Here is a 22,160-nt window from a genome sequence, read left to right on the forward strand (position 1 = left end):
TTAAACTTTAATAACGTTCTCCTGAAAAATCTAGTTTTTTGATTTATGACGTTCTTGAAAGGAGTGAGCGATATGTAGGTGTGTATCAACTTCAGACAAAGCATATGTCGTCAAGTACCAAAAGTAGTGCAATATGAATGTAAAAGATAGACGTTTCATATCAAAGACATATCTCTATGTAAACTCTTGCATGATGCGTTTTTGATAAGCTAATAATTTTTAATTACAATTATTTACAACATTTTGAGTGTGTCCAAATACTTGTTCACAAAATCTGGATTATCTCCAATTACAGGAGTTATTTTCATATTATCTTTTGACATCTCATCAAAGATGAAGAAGAATATGGAAGTCTGGGCATTTACGGGGCTGACGACCGTCATAGGCTGGTTTAAGTGATCACTTTACACACGTGTAACATTCACCAATTCTACCCATTATTGACAGCCACACTACTCAAATTCTTGGACGTTCTATATATATGAACCAATTTAGAAACCTTGTTCGTGAATCACTAGAACTTCACTAGAGACATCTATTGGTGAGATGTAAAGAATTGAAGTGAGTATTGGTCTACCCAACTACGCCATGGCGCCTGCCTAGTTGTCGTCGTTCCATGTTGCATTAATTTTTGAAAGAAAATAAAAACACGATCAAGTATTAATTACTGCTCATTGGCAGTTTGCTCTTAATGCAAAGCTGTCACGCCGGAAGCGACGCAAGTGCAGGCAGACGAGGCTTTACTTCCGGTGTTATCGATTGTCAGACTTCCGGGAGCGACGACCCCTGACCCCGATACCAGATACAACCTGAGTGCAGTTCCGGAAGAGCATAAATGCAGTAGTTAATGTCTTTAAATTCCGCGATAAGTTGATAATTGTTGGTGTGAGTTTTACTAAAGATATTAAATATGAGATTTATTCAGCAATAAGGTCAAAGCTAGAAATATATCATTTATTGTCAGGCGCCGTGGCGTAGTTGGATAGACGCTCGACTGCGAAACTGGCATTGTGGGTTCGATACCCGCCAATTGCAAAATGAATTCAAGAAGGATTTCTTTTCAATTGGTCTGGGTGTTTGTGAAGTATTGTTCACATTTACCTTCCCTATCCTTACTATCCTACCTGTAGACAAGCATCTAAAATAGACGCTTTGCGGGTTATTCTTTTTTTTAATATCCAAATTAACAGGTTTACTTACATTAAATGAAGATTAATTATTGAAAATTATTATCAAAAAGGAAGCAAAGTAAAGATAAAAGTAGACTGAATTCAGTCGAAATGCAATCTCTCAAACGAATGTGTGGCAAAACGATGCAAGGAAAGAATGCAAAGCTAAGATAAGCATTGAACATTGCTAAATAATAAAACAAGTCCATTCGCCAGGAGCTACACTTGGATATCTTGACTCTGGCCAATGTCTGTACACGACAGTTGTTTGTACACGTTGCGCGTGGCAATGAGGATAGCCTACAACGACTAGTCGCGACTTACATTTTTTTTCATCTATGTTGAGATATCAATTTTAAAAAATACAACTCATAAGTGGACAGAGCTCAGATTTTCAAACAAAGATATGGACAAGCTCAAAACATTTTATATAACAAGTCAATAATTTTATATATTAAATGTCAAAATGAAACACTGATTTTTTAGTCTATTAAATTGTAATTTTATATTTAAAAATCATAAATAAAAACAATTTGTGACAATTGTTTCACCTTGTTATGGCATTTTCAAACGAATGAACGAATGTGAAAATGCCATAACAAGTTTGAAAATCGTAACACAATGAAAATGCCACAACAAGGTGAAAAAATTGCCACAAATTTGATTATGTGTTTTTTTAACAGTAAAATACAATTTAGCATGCTGTTTGATTTTTACATTTAATATATAAATTAAAATGGAGTTCTACAAATTAAACGCCAAATCTATTAATAAGTAAATCATTTTTCATTTTGGGGAAACATTTCTTATTTAATTAATAAAGATCATGAATAAATCAAGATGAATTGTTCAGAAAGTAAGAATGGACCGAATTTTCTCGCCTCACAAATGAGTCTAAAGAAAGGGCCCAAGACCGTAATGCTAAGAATTAATGCACTCATTAGAATTATTGATTGACCTGGCAACTTCATGATTCGGGTTTTCATTGCCTACAGGGTGTTTCAGAGTCATTTTAGAATGTACAGTTCGCCTTTGTAACTGGTCAAATTATAAGCGTCAAAAAAATTGAAAAATCATGTTTTCAGTGTCTTCCAGTATGAAAAATAATTTGGTAAGGGTCTTTTATATATTCAAAGAAGTCTGTGATAAATAAAAAAGCTTACTCATCTCAACCACAGATGCTGCTGCTAACTCACACATGAAGCGACGTTTGAATTAAATGATCAATATTAATAATCAATATTATTTCTTCAATATGTTTTTCGCAGATACTTTGTGGCACATTTTATAAACTTTATAAAATAAAATAACTTTGTTTTAACAAATAAAAAGTGGTTAAAACAAAGTTATTTTATTTTATAAAGTTTAAATCAATATTAGCCTGGACTGGTAGCTGATCACCTTTCCTTCATGTGTTAGCGATAAAGATACTACGTTTATATGATACAGTGCCCTATGCACCATCGGGTATGAATAAGGGTTTGAAGTTGAAAAATGTGTAATATAAACATGAGTTTCAAAAATTTAAATAGTGTGGTTGTCAATCATGGGTAGAATAGCGAATGTTGTAGGTGTATAAGTGATCACTTAAACCAGCCAATGTCGATTCATAAGCCCTGTATATTTACTATTACTATCCAGACGCCCCCCATCTGGGTTATAACCCGGAAGTTCATATTTTTCTTCATCTATATTGAGAAGTCAAAAAATAACATTTTATTTCATTAAACTTTGTTAATATTTTATTTATTGTTTCGGCATTAACTTTGTGGTAAGACATGTTACAATGATTAAAGAAAACACTTGTTTTTAACACTTGAGTTTTATTAAAGACTACATGTTTCAGAAGTTAAACTTCCATTTTTCAGGTCTGTATAATAACTATTATTATACAGACCTGAATGATGGAAGTTTAAATTCTGAAACATGTAGTCTTTAATAAAACTCAAGTGGTAAAAAACAAGTGTTTTCTTTAATCATTGTAAACTTCGTTAAATTTTTATACTAAATAAATATCCAGTAGCACCGTACTAAATTAGAACCATCATATCTACATACTTATATGATACAATGATTAAAGAAAACACTTCGTTTTTTACCACTTGAGTTTTATTATAGACTACATGTTTCAGAAGTTAAACTTCCATCATTCAGGTCTGTATAATAACTAAAATATAAAATATAAAATTGTTCTATAAATAAGGAGAGGGGAAAGTAAGGGAAAGGGGTTAGTCAAGGGACGGGGTTTGAAAACAAAGGAAAAATGGAAAGCAAAGGTGAAGAATTTTGAAACAATATATTATTTAATAAATTATCATTAGAATTCAGGTTTTTTTGGATTTCTAAATTTTCAAGATAATTCATAATTTGGCCTTTATATGGAACAAGGTGTAATAATTTTAATTTATGAGAGTGAAATGAGTGATTAGTATCTATTATATGATTTGCAAACGAAGTGTTTTCTTTAATCATTGTAACATGTCTTACCACAAAGTTAATGCCGAAACAATAAATAAAATACTTATATGATATTATTTTCATAGCAAGTTCGTTAGCCAATTTGCACAGTTGTGAATAATGCTATACTTATACTGCATATACTGAAATGCAAAACTTTCAACCTCGCTTGGAGTTGAAAACAAGTTAAAAAACTTTTAATTAACCTCTTTGAATCGGACAGAATTATGCTTGCCTTAACAAGGTTTATTTTCATCCCAATCATATTGTATAATGCACAGATCGGCAAAGTGTGGCTCCGGAACAAATATCCGTGGGAAGGCTCTTTGACTCTACGTATTCATGCGAACAATCTTTTTCAAGCATGGATATTATAAAAATCAAAATGAGAAATCGTCTTATTGGCGAGAACCTGGAACGTGCTAAAAAAAACGACTCACAAACCTAACTTATCAAACTTGCAAAGGAGATGCAAAGGAGGACATTATTCGCAATTAGTACCTAGTGTTTTTATGGATACCTTACTTTCAAAAGTTTTTTTTTCTTTTCTTTACTAACGGCCGTAGCTAATTTGTACATTATATATAACACAACGAAAAGTACTTACCTAAACAAGGATGAACATATCGCTCACTCCTTTCAAGAACGTCATAAATCAAAAAACTTGATTTTTCAGGAGAACGTTTTTAAAGTTTAAAAATATAACACAATGTATTAAAAATAAATCTCAAGCCACTTATTGAACTTTTTACTCTGCAACAGATCTTTTTAGGTAAAACCTGAAGGTTTTTTTCTCCATTTGAAAAATATATAGTATATTTCAAAAAATAATTACACAATACATTTTCTTCAAAATGCAAAAACAACACTTTCTGCCCAGTAGCGGGTAAATATTAAGTTAAAAATATGCCTCTTTTGCTAGGATACAGTACATTTTCTGGTCATTCCAAAAACATTCACCACTGAAAATTAACGATTTTTGATTTATGACGTTCTTGAAAGGAGTGAGCGATATAAAGAACAGGGAATTATGCATTAAATTGTTGGGTAATATATCCAAAATAAAACAAGGTTTTTGTTGGATTGAATTTTACATTTATTTATGTTTATCTTAATACGTGACGCGTTTCGTCTTCTTAGGACATTATCAAACACATGAATGTTATCACGTTTTAAGATATACATAAATAAATGTAGAATTCAATCCAACAAAAACCTTGTGTTATTTTGGATATATTACTCAACAATTCAATATGGAATTCATACATACGAGTACACGCGTGACCTTATACTGGTATTAAATCATATCCTATGTAAACTTACAAGTAAAATCATAGAACTAAAATCATACACATAAATAACTTTTTTTGACATATAAACATGAGTGTTTGATAATGTCCTAAGAAGACGAAACGCGTCACGTATTAAGATATACATAAATAAATGTAGAATTCAATCCAACAAAAACCTTGTTTTATTTTGGATATATTACCCAACAATTCAATATGGAATTCTACCAACTGTCTGCAGTTACAATAAATAAATTATGCATTAGCCTGAAATATCGTAATTATTATTGCTTTATAGTTAGGAAGTGACATATTCCAGACATCCATATGGACCATAGACATCAACAAATAGAGCCGCCAATAATTTAGCAATGACACCAACGTTAAAATAACTCCATCGTTTCTGTGACGTCATTCATTGCCAACTTACGAAAATAACGTTTTTTCGAAGGCGAATTTTCTAAATGATAATGATGAATGAAAGTATTAATTAAATCGGCTGTTATAAATACTGCACGAGTCTAATTCAATCTTTTATAGGTTGAGTATGTTAAATTAGATATTCCTCCCGTCTGACAAAGATCCATTCGTGCGCAAACATGTTATATGGAGAGATTTGTACTAAAAACATATAATTCAGGTCATGTTATTTACATAGTTTGATACTTGAAATTCCAATCACGACGCTCCTAAATTCCAACGTAACATACGAGTACACGCGTGACCTTATACTGGTATTAAATCATATCCTATGTAAACATACAAGTAAAATCATAGAACTAAAATCATACACATAAATAAAAAATTTTGACAAATAAACATAGATGAAGAAGATAGTGGAAATCTGGGCATTTACGGAGCTTACGACCGTCATAGGCTGATTTAAGGGATCACATTATACACGTGTAACATTCACCAATTCTACCCAAGATTGACAACCACAATACTTAAATTCTTCACTTGAACTTACTGGTACGTATTGTTTTATTTTCACTTGTGAACCGGGACTTCCGCGCCACATCTCATCAAAGATGAAGAAGAATACGGAATTCTGGGCACTTACGGGGCTGACGACCGTCATAGGCTGGTTTAAATGATCACTTTAACCTCTTATAATTGGAGATAATCCAGATTTGTGAACAAGTAAATACTAATAAATAATAACAAGTAAATAATAAGTAATCCAACCCATTAAAAATGCTGTACAAAAATGTTTTGCTTAAAGAGTAAGATTCTGGAACGAATTATGCTCGTTATGAGAGGTTCCACTGTACTCAAAATGTTGTAATTATAGATTGAAGAAATGAACGCCAATCGTATGTATTTTTACTCATTTTATGAAATTTTAATCTGAAAACGAAACATATTTTTTTCTTCTTTTTTTCAGTATTTCCTTCTTACCTCAATACGTTTACGTATTTTTATAGGTTCTCGTTTACAATCCTATAAATATTCTAGGCACCAACGTTTTTCCGATTGGAAAATCGAAAGCTCACGATTGAATCCGTCAAACCGAGTCTACGGGGAAATTCCTTTAAGGCTTTTCCAGGACTAATCGACTAATTCAGTTTTTTTTCAATATACCGGATGTTACGTATAGTTGGGGAAGAAAACTTTATATTATTTAGCGATTCGGCATTAACTTTGTGGAATGACATGTTTTTTTAATTAAAAACTTGTATAATACCACTTAATGAGTTTTATTTCATTACACACGACTAGTTTCAAAAACTAACTGATGTTTTCATCTACAAGTGAAAAGTAAAAGTTTTACTTTTAAACTCATTAAGTGGTATTATACAATCATAAAAATGTTTAACACATGCGATTTTTAATCGACCCGAAGACCAACATGCATAAAGCATTTTTAACATTTTGTGTAGTTTTAAGTGTGTAAATGGTACTATGGTGGTGATGGGTGGTATTGTTTGCATGCAGTGGTAGTGATTGTCCTGACGAAGAGACGGGTACGCCTTGAAACCGGCAGACATAAAATTCTCGGTGAGTGGGTATATAATAATAATAATAAAACCCTTATCCGCACCCCAATGGTGCATAGGGCACTGCTTTATGTGAACACAGTGTTATCTTGATCGTTTACACACGAAGGAAAGGTGATCAGCCCTCCGCTTTAGGTACCAGTCCAGGGTAATATTCAATAAATATTACAGTGAAAAAATCACTTATATTTATTCGACCCCCCTGGGAATCGAACCCGGGACCTCCAGAACGGTAGCTGAGCGTGCTGACCATTACACTATGGAGGCAGAGTGGGTATATACTAATATTATTAAAATCAGTAAAAATGATTAACCACAAAGTAAATGCTTTAAATATAAATAATATTGAGAATAATATAAATTGAACTATTTTTGTAAAAAATAAATGATACACAAATACTTCACTTTTTCTTTATAAAAAAGTATTAATTAATTAATTAAAATCAAGGAACTAGCAATCTTTTACTGACATTCTTCCACAACCTAAATCCACAACAGTTAGTTAGCTAGATAATATCAAAATAATTGTATGTTATATATCATCGGTATATTGTGACCGCACGTAGTTTATAGGAATATCATCGTGTGTGTATAGCACACAATGCAAAGAATGATTCATGTTTCATGGACCGCAAATAACTTCATGGCTGGCCGTTACTCTTCCTCCCCATTCTCACCCCCTAGGGACAATGTCAAGCCTCCACCCCCACACACTGCCACCCGTACAGCCTTTTTAGCTACCCCTGCGATCAGAACCGGAAATAAACAGAAGTTGTGTGCTTTAATCATTATTAAACAGCGGATATGGGAAAAAAGTAATCAAAATATGAAAATAAACTAACGTTTTTGGTCTATCTCAACTTGGGCTTTATTTATGTCAGTATTTTTTTATTGATATCTGAACATAGATGAAGAAAAATATTGATTTACAACATTTTGAATACTTGTTCATATATGCCCAGACATCCATATTCTTCTTCATCTTTAATAAGATGTCAAAAAAATAATATGAAAAATATTGATGCCTGGGTATTGATAGGGATTATTTATCCAGACTCCCATATTCTTCTTCGTCTATTTTGAGAGATAACTGTAAACAAATATATTATTTTTTGACATCTATGTAGAAGAATATGGAAGTCTGGGCATTTACGGGGCTAACGATCATCATAGGCTGGTTTAACCTTTAGTTTGTAAACATGTGTTTGGACACACTCAAAATGTTGTTAAAAAATGTAAATACCTACTCATACGTAAAAATTCAGGAAAATTAAATCGACTTTTATACAGATGTTAAACTCAAATGCACACAGCGATCTATGGAAAGATCCATGCTTGGTTTAAGCCTGAGAGATAAAATAAGAAATGAAGAAATTAGCAGAACCAAAATGGCGGATATCGTGGATCGCGTAGCAAGACTCAATTGGCAATTGGCAGGACATGTTGCAAGACAGGACCCAACAAGATGGACCCCTAAAATTTAAAGATGGAGACCTTGGGAGAATAAAAGAGTGGTCGGAAGACCAAAAAAATGATGGTCCGACGACATAGACGCTATGGAGGGTAGAAATTGGCTGCATTCAACAACTGGCCGAAAAAATTGAAGTATATAGAAGAGGCCTAAATCCAGCAGTGGAGGACATATCGCTCACTCCTTTCAAGAACGTCATGAATAAAAAAACTTGATTTTTCAGGAGAACGTTTGTAAAGTTTAAAAATATTATACAATGTATTAAAAATAAATATCAAGCAACTTATTGAACTTTTTACTGTGCAACAGATCTTTTTAGGTAAAAGCTGAAGACTCTTTTGCTGGGATATAGTACATTTTCTGGGCATTCCTAAAACATGCACAACTGAAAATTAACGATTTTTGATTTATGAAGTTCTTGAAAGGAGTGAGCGGTATGGTGAAAGAAGGAGGTAAATCTGTGTGTGTGCAGTGCGCATATAGACACTGATAAATGCTGGACGCATAAATCTGTGTTTTTCTCCTCTCTAATGGGATCGGGCCAGTCCTGAGCACTTGACGGATGATAGAAGCAAGAAACGAAGGGATGGGGTCCAGAACCCCCCTTCCCGCTCGTGCGCCAAAGGTTTGCTAGTAAATCACACAAATTACCCCCCGAGCAGACAGCCAAACGAGGTTTACTTTCTCGACCTACGATACTATAGAATTTAAAAAATACTTGTGACTGAAATTCCGCTACAGATGACTGCGCGAGACATCTGTCGCGCGATAAATTATAATACTATTACTTACGATAAATTAAGTTTTCTTTTATCGTTGTACGAGTATTTTAACACAATATAAATTTCATTAATTGATTCGGCAGTCACTTTGTGGTAAAATCTATCCATTTTTAATTAATGTTTTACTTAACTTAAGTAAATAACCAAAAAAATCCCTAATAATATAAAACCAGCATTTCACACAAAAAATAATTTTACTTAAAATTTTTAAAACACAAAGTAATTCTGAAAATATATTACACAATAGTGTGACAATGCATAAATTAAACTGCGACTGTGGAAGTTCGTATATTGGTATGACTTCCAGAAAATTCAAAACAAGAATCAGGGAACATGAATTATGTTTGAGAAATAATAATTTTTCGGAATTCGCTAACCATTTAATAGATGATGATCACCAATTTAACCACAATAACGTAGAAATCCTAAAAGTAATTAATACGAAAAGCCATAAACTACAACATTTTGAAACAATAGAAATTCATAAAAATATAAATAACAATAAACCCATAATTAACAATATGACGATGACTAAAGCCTCCCCCATATTGTCTATGTTCCCACTGATAAGAAATAAAAATAATAAATAAAAATTAAATTTATAAATAAAAATGAGAAACAGCTACTCGGCTGTCCAAATTTAAAACACAGTAAGGGACATTTTTTTGTAGTAGGTTTTTTTTGCATTTATGGACTAAATAGACTCTACTTAGTCCAAAAATGCAAAAAAAACCTACTACAAAAAAAATGTCCCTTACTGTGTTTTAAATTTGGACAGCCGTACTACCCCCTCTTCAACCTTCAACGTCCCAAGGACCCAACTCTAAAATTTAGAATTAGCTTCACATACGGTGTTTGAAAATGATGCGGAATGCATCGAAACACGTGTCACAGTAGATTTTAAGAAATATGTGGTAACTAAGTAAAACATTAATAAAAAAAAACAATATAAATTAATGGAGTTGGGAATAAAATAAACACAAAATTCGTTTTCAGCTTTCCGAAATCCCTAGTGTATTTCAGACTCCGATTCTTAATACATGTTTGTTCTGCAACTCCTAGTGCATGTTGGTCTTCGGGTCGACCAAAATCGCATGTGATAAACATTTTGTGAAGTTTAAAGTGTGTGAATAGGGCTATGGTAGTGACGGGTACTATTGTTTGCATGGTGTAGTAGTGATTGTCCTGACGAAAAGACAGGTCCGGATGATTCTCTTCACAATCGCATACCGTTGTCTTCTTCGTTGCCTTCACTTCACGTGATTTGACATTTTAACAAACGAACATTTCAAATTTATCAATACATTTTAATTCTAAATTATTAATAAATTTTAGTACATAAAGTTTTAATTTAAACGCACATAAACAAATTTTGATTTATTAAATTTAAGAAATTTTAATTTTCGAATCGAATGAGTGATATTTACGTGTGAATAATTGTAATTCAGACAAGTGCCATGGCGTAGTTGGGCAGACGCTTGACTGGCGTCGCGGGTTCGATTCCCGCCAAATGAAGTACATTCAAGAAATATTTATTTTCACTTGGTTTGGGTGTTTGTGATGTATTTTTCACATGAACCTTCCCTATCCTTACTGTTCTACCTACAGACAAGCCACTAGTAGAAGCTTTGCGGGTTATTCCTTTGAAAAAACTCATGACTGAAGAAAGTTGTTTGGAAGGACGTTCTATTTTCTCTGCCCACCCCTGCGGTAAGTGGCATGATGGTTAGTTAGTTGGTATAATAATCACCTGACCTCATCCTACTCACCTGTGAATTTTTATTTTTATTTAATTAAAAAGAAAAATATTTGTTTTTTTTATTATTTACACAAATATTTCAATATCATAGATACTATTCCAGTGAGCCTAAGCAGCTCATTATTAGGAATAGGTATCAAATTGTGGTAGAGTGGGTTCGAACCGAGAAACTCTGATTTAGGAGTCCGCGACACTAACCACGGGACCACAACACGACACAATACTTTTCTCAATACTTTTTTATAAACTTGTTTTTTAAAACGCAATTTTGTTAAAGGAAATAGCGCCCCTGTTATTTAGTTCTGTAATTTACTTACATTTCCTTCCTCGCGCTGTGATATTGTACTCTTTAAAATTCAAATTGCTTTCATCCCTCTACCCCCGTCCTTTCTACCTTCAGGGTCCGTTCTATGCCTCCTATCTTTATCTAAAATGCGGAAAATCTGATTGCGGATTCCTCTCGCGTGAAGGTCCTTTCCTTCCCTCGGGAACGGTCAATCTTAATCCTTGTGATCCGAAGGATCAAAGGCTACCTATGTACAAAGCGAGTTGATGAAAATGTGAAGGATGAGCGAATAGTTCTGTACCTGTCCGATTGTAAATGTTTAAAAACTTAATTAATTATTTAACAATTTAGCAATTTTATGGTACCTACGTGTACATCAGTGGCGGTACTTCCCTAGAAGCCCAAAAGCCCGGCTTGCCTAAAAACTCCAAATAAAAATGACTAAATCTAGACCAAATGATTAAAAATATATAATTAATGTGTGACTGTTTTTAAATTATCGTGCGCTCGTATGATTATTAAACACTATGCATGCTATTATATGGTGATGGTACTTATTGGTAATGGTTGATCTCTGAGGAAGGTATTTTATTATAGTGAACATTTTCTTTGTTTAAAGGTGATGGCTATACCTTACAAAAGTTACATGTATGCATATTTTTACAATGATTACAATACATTGTTTATATTTATAATACTTTCTGGGTGCTTACTATACTGGGAATGATATGAGGTGAAGAAATTATAGGTACATCATATATTCACGAATGTGAAAAATAATGGGTTTGCCTTACTGGTAAACCCTAGGCACGCCACTGGTGTACATAGCTACTTTTTACTTGCTAGATAACCATCGCGCCGCTCCCCCGAAGGGGTGGGCAGAAAAAATAAAACACCACACCACTATGTCTCTGCAAGAATTTCCGCTTCATTCACGCATGTTCTCATACATGCCCGACTCCTGACCACTTTATTCACTTTCAAGTATTTAAAATATGTACTTGACAATGACAATTTCTTCTCGGTCTTTCTCAGCTTCAATCACTAACCATATTCGTCTTGTAAATATATTTTACTGTTCTTCACACAATCGATATATCATCTCAACACACCTTTCTTAATAACGTATGAAAAAATAGTATGATATGGAAATATTAATGTATCTTATAAGAGCAAAAATAGTATGATATGGAAATATTAATGTATCTTATAAGAGCAAAAATATTTATCTTTCTTGTTAAACACCTGTAAACGTGTTATTTATTCATTTTGCATTGGCTTTGTGTTTAATAACACAATGACATAAAAATAAAATACTGTTATATAAAACCATTGTTTATCAATGTAAACACGACTAGTTTCGAGAACTATTTACGAAAGTTCTCATCAGCAGGTGAAAATACAATACAATAAAAATGAAAATAGTATTTTCTGGCGTTTCTCATCTGTGTGATTATAATCCAGGATTCGGACCTCACATACTAATATAAGAGTTTCTGCTTAGTAAAAAGCTTCTTAACATCTCACCAATAGATGTCTCTACTGAAGTTCTAGTGATTCAAGAACAAGGTTTCTAAATTGGTTCATTTATATAGAACTTCCAAGAATTTGAGTAGTGTGGTTGTCAATAATGGGTAGAATTGGTGAATGTTACACGTGTGTAAAGTGATCACTTAAACCAGCCTATGACGGTCGTCAGCCTCGTAAATGCCCAGACTTCCATATTCTTCTTCATCTTTGATGAGATGTCAAAAAATACTATTTTACTTATTATTTTTTAGACATGGTGACTCGAATATATTTGACTTTTAAAATGGCGATTTCATTTATTTAGTGTTCAATTTAAAGACGAGCAATCAGATTTAAGAGGTCAGTGCCTTATTTCTTGACGTGGGTATATTGGTATTGTCTTATCTTCGCTTTCAGACACACAAGGATTACACAGGATGAAGTTGTTCCTTTCCCTACAGCTTTATTCTTCATTTAGTTTACAGATTAGGAAGAGTTCTTTACGGTGGTATGGACATGTAGAGCGAATGGATAACGAGAGAATGACTAAGAAAATATATGTGGCGAATGTGAGAGGGAAAACAGAATGAGGACGACCGAAAAAGACTTGGCACGATCAGATCAATCAGAACCTAAAATCTGGCGGTGTCAAAAGTCTGCGTAATCGGAGGGCATGTATGACTAGATGTATGGATGTGAAGGAGGCGAAGAGTGTATGTCAGGACAGAAGAGTGTGGCGTTCCATCCTCTCTGCCTACCCCTGCAGGGAAACGACGTGATGGTAGTAGTAGTAGTAGTAGTTTACAGAACATACTATCTAGAAATTAAAGCAAAGAAAAAAATCCGGGGATTATCTATACAGGCACTTTTTCATATTTGATAATTTACAATTGTGTATACATATGCATTGCGTTCAAAATTCCACATTTATCAAAATAACAACTAACATACGAAAGGAATCCAAGAACAGTACACGTATAACTAACTAACTAACTATCACGCCGCATCTCTCAAGGGGTAGGTGATGAGAATATAACGCCGCACCACTCTATCTTTACATACATTCCCCGCCTCTTCCACATTCATGCATCTCATCACACATGCCCGCCGATCATTCCGACTCCTGGCCAGACCACTTTCGAGTTTTTGAAATATTTAGCATTATCACTATGAAAATACGTCTAAAAATGTGATTTAAAACAAATGATTTGTGCAAATTTGTGCAAAATTTATGTGTCTATTTCAATAACACTAATGTCTATAAAAATATGAGTGACATTCACAGTAAACGAAGTTATCCGAGATTGAAACTGGAGTACTACAAGCGTGTATTTAAGCGTTTCACTTTTTCGTCTGATCCAGGCTAATTTGTCCAAACGCGCCTAAGAAAGCTTCATTTCAAAAAGCACACTATTCATTTTGTACTGTGCTCTTTCTTTATTGGGTAGAAGACATGTGAAAAAAATAGTGGCAAAATATGAAAAGGGTTGATTATAAAAATATTATAGAATGCCTCTAATCAATTTATTTGATATTTTGGGAAAAACACTATTTTTTTTTCTTCAATTTTATATTTTTCTGATATTTTCTCTTTTTCTCTTCAAATAACATCATTTTCCCAACGTTTCGTCGGACGTGACGATATTACCAATATGTCAAAATTGAACACACTTATTTCCCGCACCTTTCATAAATTCGACAACACATTAATACCATATATCACAGTGAATAACATCTAATCTTGGTCCATCCATCGATTGTAGGCAGTACACCAGATATGGGCATTGCCAAAAAAATATACAAGAAAAAATAACTGCCGGAAATATATATATATATATATATATATATATATATATATATATATATATATATATATATATATATATATATATATATATATATATATATATATATATATATATATATATATATATATATATATATATATATATATATATATATATATATATATATATATATATATATATATATATATATATATATATATATATATATATATATATATATATATATATATATATATATATATATATATATATATATATATATATATATTTCAGAGAACAAAAGCCTCCCTCATAGTAATGTTCAATAGAAGAAATTGTCAACTAACGGTTACAGATTAGACCATATGCTATTTAAATTTGCGTACAAAAAATCCATTTCCAAAATAAAATTATATAAAATTATACTTTAAACCCTTACCATAACTTAAATGTCATTTTTACTTTAATACACTATTGAAATTCATTCTATTTAAATTCATTTTGTCAGGAAAATTATTTTTAAAAAAACATGGGTTTCAACCCCTGCCTTGTTGTGCATATAACATACAATTTTGTCTAGACTCACACCAGTCTGATTATGTCGGTAACGTCGAAACCCGACCACCGGTCAAATAAAATGTATTTAGAAAAAACTATTGTATATATTTGTTTAAGTTGTTATTTCATTTTACAAAAAAAAAATATTCGTACATTTTACTATGTTTGAAAAAAATTATCCATGAAATAATGTTTTTAACGTGAATTCGACAATCGAAATTAGAACGAGAATTGAGAGTGAAATTTTAATGACGCGTCACGTTTATTACATACATTTCGTTACAGGAGAGAGAAGAAAGATACAACGATGATATAAGGAGAAATGATATAAATCTTTTTGATTTTTTTTTTATTTTTACTTTTGATATAAATCTATGCATCGAAACACGTGTCACAGTAGATTTAAAAAAAATAGTAGGATTTACTAAGTAAAACATTATTTTTTTTTTTTACGTTTTGTTAGTTGGTCACTTTCTACTGTACGACTACGATATGATTTTCGGTTCAACATACGTATTTAAGTGTCAATAATTGGGTATTCTACCCTCTGTGTAGGTGTGTAGCTATGTAGAATTCATATAATACTATATAAAAAAAGGTATTTCTTTCGACGTTCACTGTCAAAGTTCACGGCATATTGAATTGGTGGTAGACCTCAAGTTTGCTCAAATACCCAAACGGTACATTTGGCGGCCTGAAAAGGGTATTGTAATTTGATTTTATCGCGTGAAAACGATTCTGACCTTTGGCAGAGAGATCCTTAATCCGTAAGGATCGTGTGTTCAGCTCCTTTACGGGTATTTCTGTGTGAGCTAAAATTTCTTAAAAGAAAACATGCTAAGCGAATAAGTATTCTTACTTATTTATTTTTTTATAAAAAATATTAGTAATATTAGTATATAACCACTCACCGAGATTTTTATGTCTACCGATTTCGAGATGTACCCTTCTCTTCGTCAGGACAATCACTACCACAGCATGCAAACAATACTACCCTTCTCTACCATAGCATTATATTTATTATTCGAACCCTTATCCACACCCCAATGGTGCATAGGGCACTGTATCATATAAACGCAGTGTTATCTTGATCGTTAACACACGAAAGAAAGGTGATCAGCCCTCCACTTCAGGTACCAGTCCAGGGTAATATTGAATAAATATTAAAGTGAAAAAATCACTTATATTTATTAGACCCCCCTCTGGGAATCAAACCCGGGACCTCCAGAACGGTGGCCGAGCGTGCTGACGAATCAATAAATGATATTCTTTGTAATTTATTATTAGATTAAAACCAATATATTTAGCTTTTCCACTTTTTTATTTCACCAGCGACCGGGTTTCGTCGTTACCGACATCATCAGACCAGTCTGATGATGTCGGTAACGACGAAACCCGGTCGCTGGTCAAATAAAAAAGTGGAAAAGCTAAATATATTGGTTTTAATCTAATAATAAATTAAAAATGCAATTCCATCACGAAGTGTCAGTGGATAATATAAAGATATTCTTTGTTTTTAAGGGATTATAGTAATGAAAAAAAGGTACTTAAGGAAGGCAAAGATGCGAACAATATTTTTTACAGAAATCGCCATTTTGCCGTCGTAATTTTTACGATAGTTTAGTGGTCTAAGGTTAAATTCGCAGTGCGTTTGGTTGTCACGCCCGCATTCGGTAGCAATAATTCAGGATATAGGCCCATTTTCTAGGGTTATATCCCAAAAGCAGCCAAATCCTCGCTCAGATATAATCACGTGATTTAATAACGCCCTTTTAAATGCCCAATTACGATCCTTTTCGCCCCGGAACTTTGTAATTTAATCTCCGGACTCGAGCCGCCGAAACTATTGGTGGCCTTTGAAATAATTGGATTAAACCCGAATTCCTTTCATTTATATTTACGTTTGATTTTAAAGCCCCGCAGCAAAATGGGAAGCCAGTGTTGGGATTAGGATTCACAACATAAATTCTCTGAATTAAAAACTGCTGATATTTTATTAAATTTACCTCAGGCTGATGTATAAGTGAAACATGAAGTTGGCAAACGAAGGATGAAAGTAGACTGAATGCAGTCGAAATGCGATCTCTTAGAAGAATGTGCGACAAAACGATGAATGATAGATGTGCGAATAGTGAAATAAGGAAGGAATGCAAAGCTGAGATAAGCATTATCGATTAAATTAAAAAAGGTGTGTTGAGATGGTTTGGACATGTAGAACGAATGAGTGAGGAAAGAACGGTAAAACAAATTTATGAGGTGAATGTTAGTGGGAAAAGAAGCAGAGGAAGACCGAGAAAAACATGGCACGATCAGGTATGCCAAATACTTGAAAGTGGTCAGGTTTGGAGTCGTAACAATCGGCGGGTATGTATGAGGAGATGCATGAACGTGGAAGAGGCGAGGAATGTTTGCAAGGACAGAGTGGTGTGGCGCTCTATTCTCTCTGCCTACCCCTGCGGGGAAGCGGCGTGATGGTTAGTTAGTTAGTTAGTTATATATGTTCATCCTTGTTTAATATACTTAATACTAGATAACTAAACTATACTTGTAGATATAATGCCATTTGTGGATCGCACAATATTGACATATCGCTCACTCCTTTCAAGAACGTCATAAATCAAAAATCGTCAATTTCCAGTTGTGCATGTTTTCGGAATGCCCAGAAATTGTTCTCTATCCCAGCAAAAGCACCATATTTTAAACTAAATATTTACCCGCTACAGGGCAGAAAGCGTTGTTTTTGCATTTTGAAGAAAAGGTATTGTTTAATTATTTTTTTAAATTTGCTAAATATTTTTCAAATTGAGAAAAAACTTCATAAGTTCAAAATTATAATTAATAATAAAAATTAATAATTTTCGTCCTTCACAAAATACCCGAGTATATCAAGATCAAAGAAAAATATCTCTCATTTTGGTGACTTACAATAAAGTACAATTTCTGGAAAGTTCTCCAATTACAGTTCAATTCTTGCGAAATTTGGAACTCGGCTTTTGTTTGTTCACATATAAAAGAAATAAGTATTGTATTGTTCGAGTATATGTGTCGCCTACTTTCAAAATCCACCAGATCCATTAAGTCGATTTAAAAAAAATGCAAAATTCTACGGGTAACATTTCGCTCACTCCTTTCAACAACGTCATATATCAAAAATCATCAATTTTCAGTTGTGCATGTTTTCGGAATGCCAAGAAAATGTACTATATCCCAGAAAAAGCGGCATTTTTTAACTTAATATTTACCCGCTACAGGGGTGAAAGTGTCGTTGCATTTTGAAGAAAAGGTATTGTTTACTAGTTTTTTAAATACTTATACTCAATATTTTTCAAATGGAGAAAAAACATTCAGGTTTTACCTAAAAAGATCTGTAGCATAGTAAAAAGTTCAATAAGTGGCTTGATATTTAGTTTCAATACATTTTATTATATTTTTAAACTTTAAAAACGAAAAATGAAAACTCCTGAAAAATCTTGTCTATCATTACATAAAATATTATGAAATAGGGAATTTTCACATTTTTATTATTTATTATTCAGTATTCAAAAAAAAACACGAGACACAAATCGATAATGACGTCATCTTAATTTTCGACCTATCCCCGCCCTCTGATTGGCCGCTATGGGTCAGAAGGCAAGTTCCATGAATATAGAAAAATTTTAAATAAAACGCTATTTTTAATCATTGTTTAGCAGGGTTAAGTTTATGAATATTTTAAATAATAAAACCCACAATTAGCATTCCGATAGAGTTTTTATTTTAAAATCTTATAAAATTGGATCTGGCGGATTTTGAAAGTAGGCGTCACAAATGTAGAATAATAAAGTTCGATAACCCTTTACGTGACACAGTCGGGTTGCTATCAAACTTTGTAATCGAAGAGTTTTGAAGAAAGGCAGAAAGTAAAAAGCACTTCAATAAATTATAACTTACTGTTGTGAAAATTAGAACTTATATTTGCTAAAATCGTTTATCAAAAATATTATAATGGTTAAAGTATTGTCTGATAACAAAAATAAGCATTTATAGGTCGAAATTGGTGAACTTTAAAGTTTGGTAAGTGGTTTCATTAGTTTTCAACTGTTTTGAATATTGAAAGCATTAACTTTGTGGATCATATTGATATATTATTTCGAGAAATGAAAATACTTTGTGTTCTGATCCACTCACATTTTTATTAACCAACTAGTTTCGGCAACAACCTGTTGCCCTCTTCAGGGTTACATTTATTAAACCCTGAAGAGGGCAACAGGTTGTTGCTGAAACTAGTTGGTTAATAAAAATGTGGGTGGATCAGAACACAAAGTATTTTTATTTCTCGAAATAATATAGTTTTTAACTTGGCTACCCTTTGGTACCTTCCATTATTAAGGCCCAATATACGATAAATCGCAGCTTAATTTTCTTCAAACCCAGGTAACATTTAAAGTAAATGAAGTTTTTGCTCAAAACACCTTTTTGTATTTAAAAAAAATCATTGGAAATAAATTAATGGGTTTTAAAAAGAAAACAATTATTGAAAGGTAAGGAATCAAAAAAATTATAGAAATATATTTTCAATTTATATTTTTTTTAAATGTACACGGAGACACCTTTGGCCCCTAGTGCAGCCGGTCGCGTTCTGAATTTGTACGTTTGAGATCTCAGCCTAAACCTTATTCTACATTAAACCATCTCTTGGTAAAATATAATTTTATTTAGTATTTTTTCCAATTATTTTTATTTGACCAGTCAGTCTGATGATTTCAGTAACGACGAAACCCGGACACTGGTCAAATAAAACAATATGGAAAAAAATATATATACAGTATGAGGTTGTTATTCTATCATATGTAGATGGATTGTTAACAAAATTATAAATAATAAACCAAAATTCAAATATTTTGGGGTTCTGAAAATTTATTAAAAACTAAATATTTTCCGCTTACGTAGTGTAATGGTCAGCACGCTCGACTACCGTTCTGGAGGTCCCGGGTTCGATTCCCAGGGGGGGTCAAATAAATAAAAGTGATTTTTTCTCTCTAATATTTATTCAATATTACCGTAGACTAGCACCTGAAGCGGAAAGCTGATCATCTTTCCTTCATGTGTTAACGATCAAAATAACACTGTGTTTACACAATGCAGTGCCCTTTGCACTATTGGGATGCGGATAAGGGTTTGAATTGAATTGAATTGAAAATATTTTAATAAGGGTTCATCAATATGGCAACCCTACATGAAATGCGTTTGCTATCGGAACTGATTTAAATCTTATCAATAAATTTGTAAAGCGTTTTGTAAAATATACTCGATCAGTTTATGAAATCAAAACGTGGTCTCTGCATGGAGATATGTAGATTGATAAGTAACATAAGAGTCAGTATTATAGTATTTGCATTATATATATTAAAATTAAATTAAAAAGATCCTTTACGATATGAAATTACAAGTCATGAATCATGGCTGATATATGAGTGATCCGCCATATATTCTTCTTTTCTTCTAACCCTCATCCGCACACAATGGTGCACAAGGCACTGCGTCGCATCGATGCAGTGTAATATTGTTCGTTGATTACATGAAGACATCAGTACTGCGCTTCAGGTACAGTCCACGGCGATTTAAAAAAAAATATTGATATTTCAACAAAAAAGGACAAAGATGAAGAAGAATATGGAAATCTGGGCATTTACGGGGCTGACGACTGTCATAGGCTGGTTTAAGTGATCACTTTACACACGTGTAACATTCACCAATTCTACGCATTATTGACAACCGCACTACTCAAATTCTTGGTAGTTCTATATATTTGAACCAATTTTGAAACGGTGTTCTTGAATCACTAGAACTTCTAAAAATAATATGAATAATTATATCTTTCTCAGTACCTTAAAATGGCGAATATCTACCTCAAAGGTTTCTTTGAAAATGGCTTTAAAATTTTCCGGTAACGAATCCTATTATTAAGTCATTACGACTGGCTGAATGCAAACATCAGTATTATTATTACTACGTTTCGTCTTTAATTTCGTTTGTAGTATTATTGATGTTCATTGATTTCGAATGACTGGGGATTAATTCTTCAAAATTACATAAACCTTTTTTAATGATGACAACTAACCCCGTTTATATCATAAAAAAACATATTGTAACATTGCTAAGTTAGGTACTTGAAATAACTTAATAAATAGTCCCGAATAAGGATGAAGCCGTCAATTCGAAGTTTTTCCTCAAGTATGTACATATTTACCAAAAAATATGAACACACAAATTTCATTTTATTTATTCCATTTCCTACTGAGGTGACCTCAAAAATGATAAACATGTTATCTGTTTTAGGCTCATTGCAAAGAGCAGAGTTTAAAACTGGACCTACCTAAACAAACACTTTTGTTTTTAATATATGTTAAAAGATACCACTGAGCAAATAAATTGGAGTTCCTATCGTACGAAATTCGATAACAGAGCCATATATCAACAAGTCAATATATTTGCTCAACTCACATGCATATTATGTATGTTTCTAAGCATTATATCAGAATTGAATGGAGTGTTATATCATGATTGGATGCAGTTGAAATGCGGTTACTGAGACGAATGTACAGTAGAACGATGCATGATATATGTTTGAATAGTGTAATAAGGAAATATTGCTAATTATCAAGGAAACAATCATTACCGATAAACTAAAGAAAGGTGAATTAAGATTGTTCGAACGTGTAGAACAAATGAGTGAGGTATAGCAAATATATGCCGAGCATATTGTAGGGAGCAGAGGAAGACCGAGGAAAACGTGGGTATACAATCCATAACTACCGAAGATGAAAAAGATGCTCAAGATAGAAAGAAAGGGCGATGTAAGTTTGTACACAATACTACGGACGGAGGGGGAGGGGGTAAATTGAGTATATGACCTTTATACCAAAGAGAGTTTTCATAAGTTCATGTTTTTGCGTATTACCAGGGGATAATACCCACAACTGTCAACGCACCTGAATATTAAAGTATGTACATAAATTTTATTTTTCAATTGACAGCAAAAATGTTTGTAGATTTAATTTTATTCTGTTTTAAAAACCAAATTATATATCATTTTTATCCCCGTTCAAATAGA

General features: G+C 32.7%; 1 protein-coding gene across 2 annotated transcripts in view; it reads right to left on the minus strand.

Moving 5' to 3' along the window:
• Positions 1-22,160, minus strand: part of LOC148300463 (potassium channel subfamily K member 6-like) — a 107,176-nt gene that overhangs the window by 29,529 nt on the left and 55,487 nt on the right. The gene's annotated exons all lie outside the window — the stretch shown is intronic.

This window comes from Brachycentrus maculatus, unplaced genomic scaffold (genome assembly GCF_059751285.1).
Source record: "Brachycentrus maculatus isolate JH-2025_06_01 unplaced genomic scaffold, ASM5975128v1 h1tg000711l, whole genome shotgun sequence".
In the NCBI taxonomy this organism is placed as follows: Eukaryota; Metazoa; Arthropoda; class Insecta; order Trichoptera; family Brachycentridae; genus Brachycentrus; species Brachycentrus maculatus.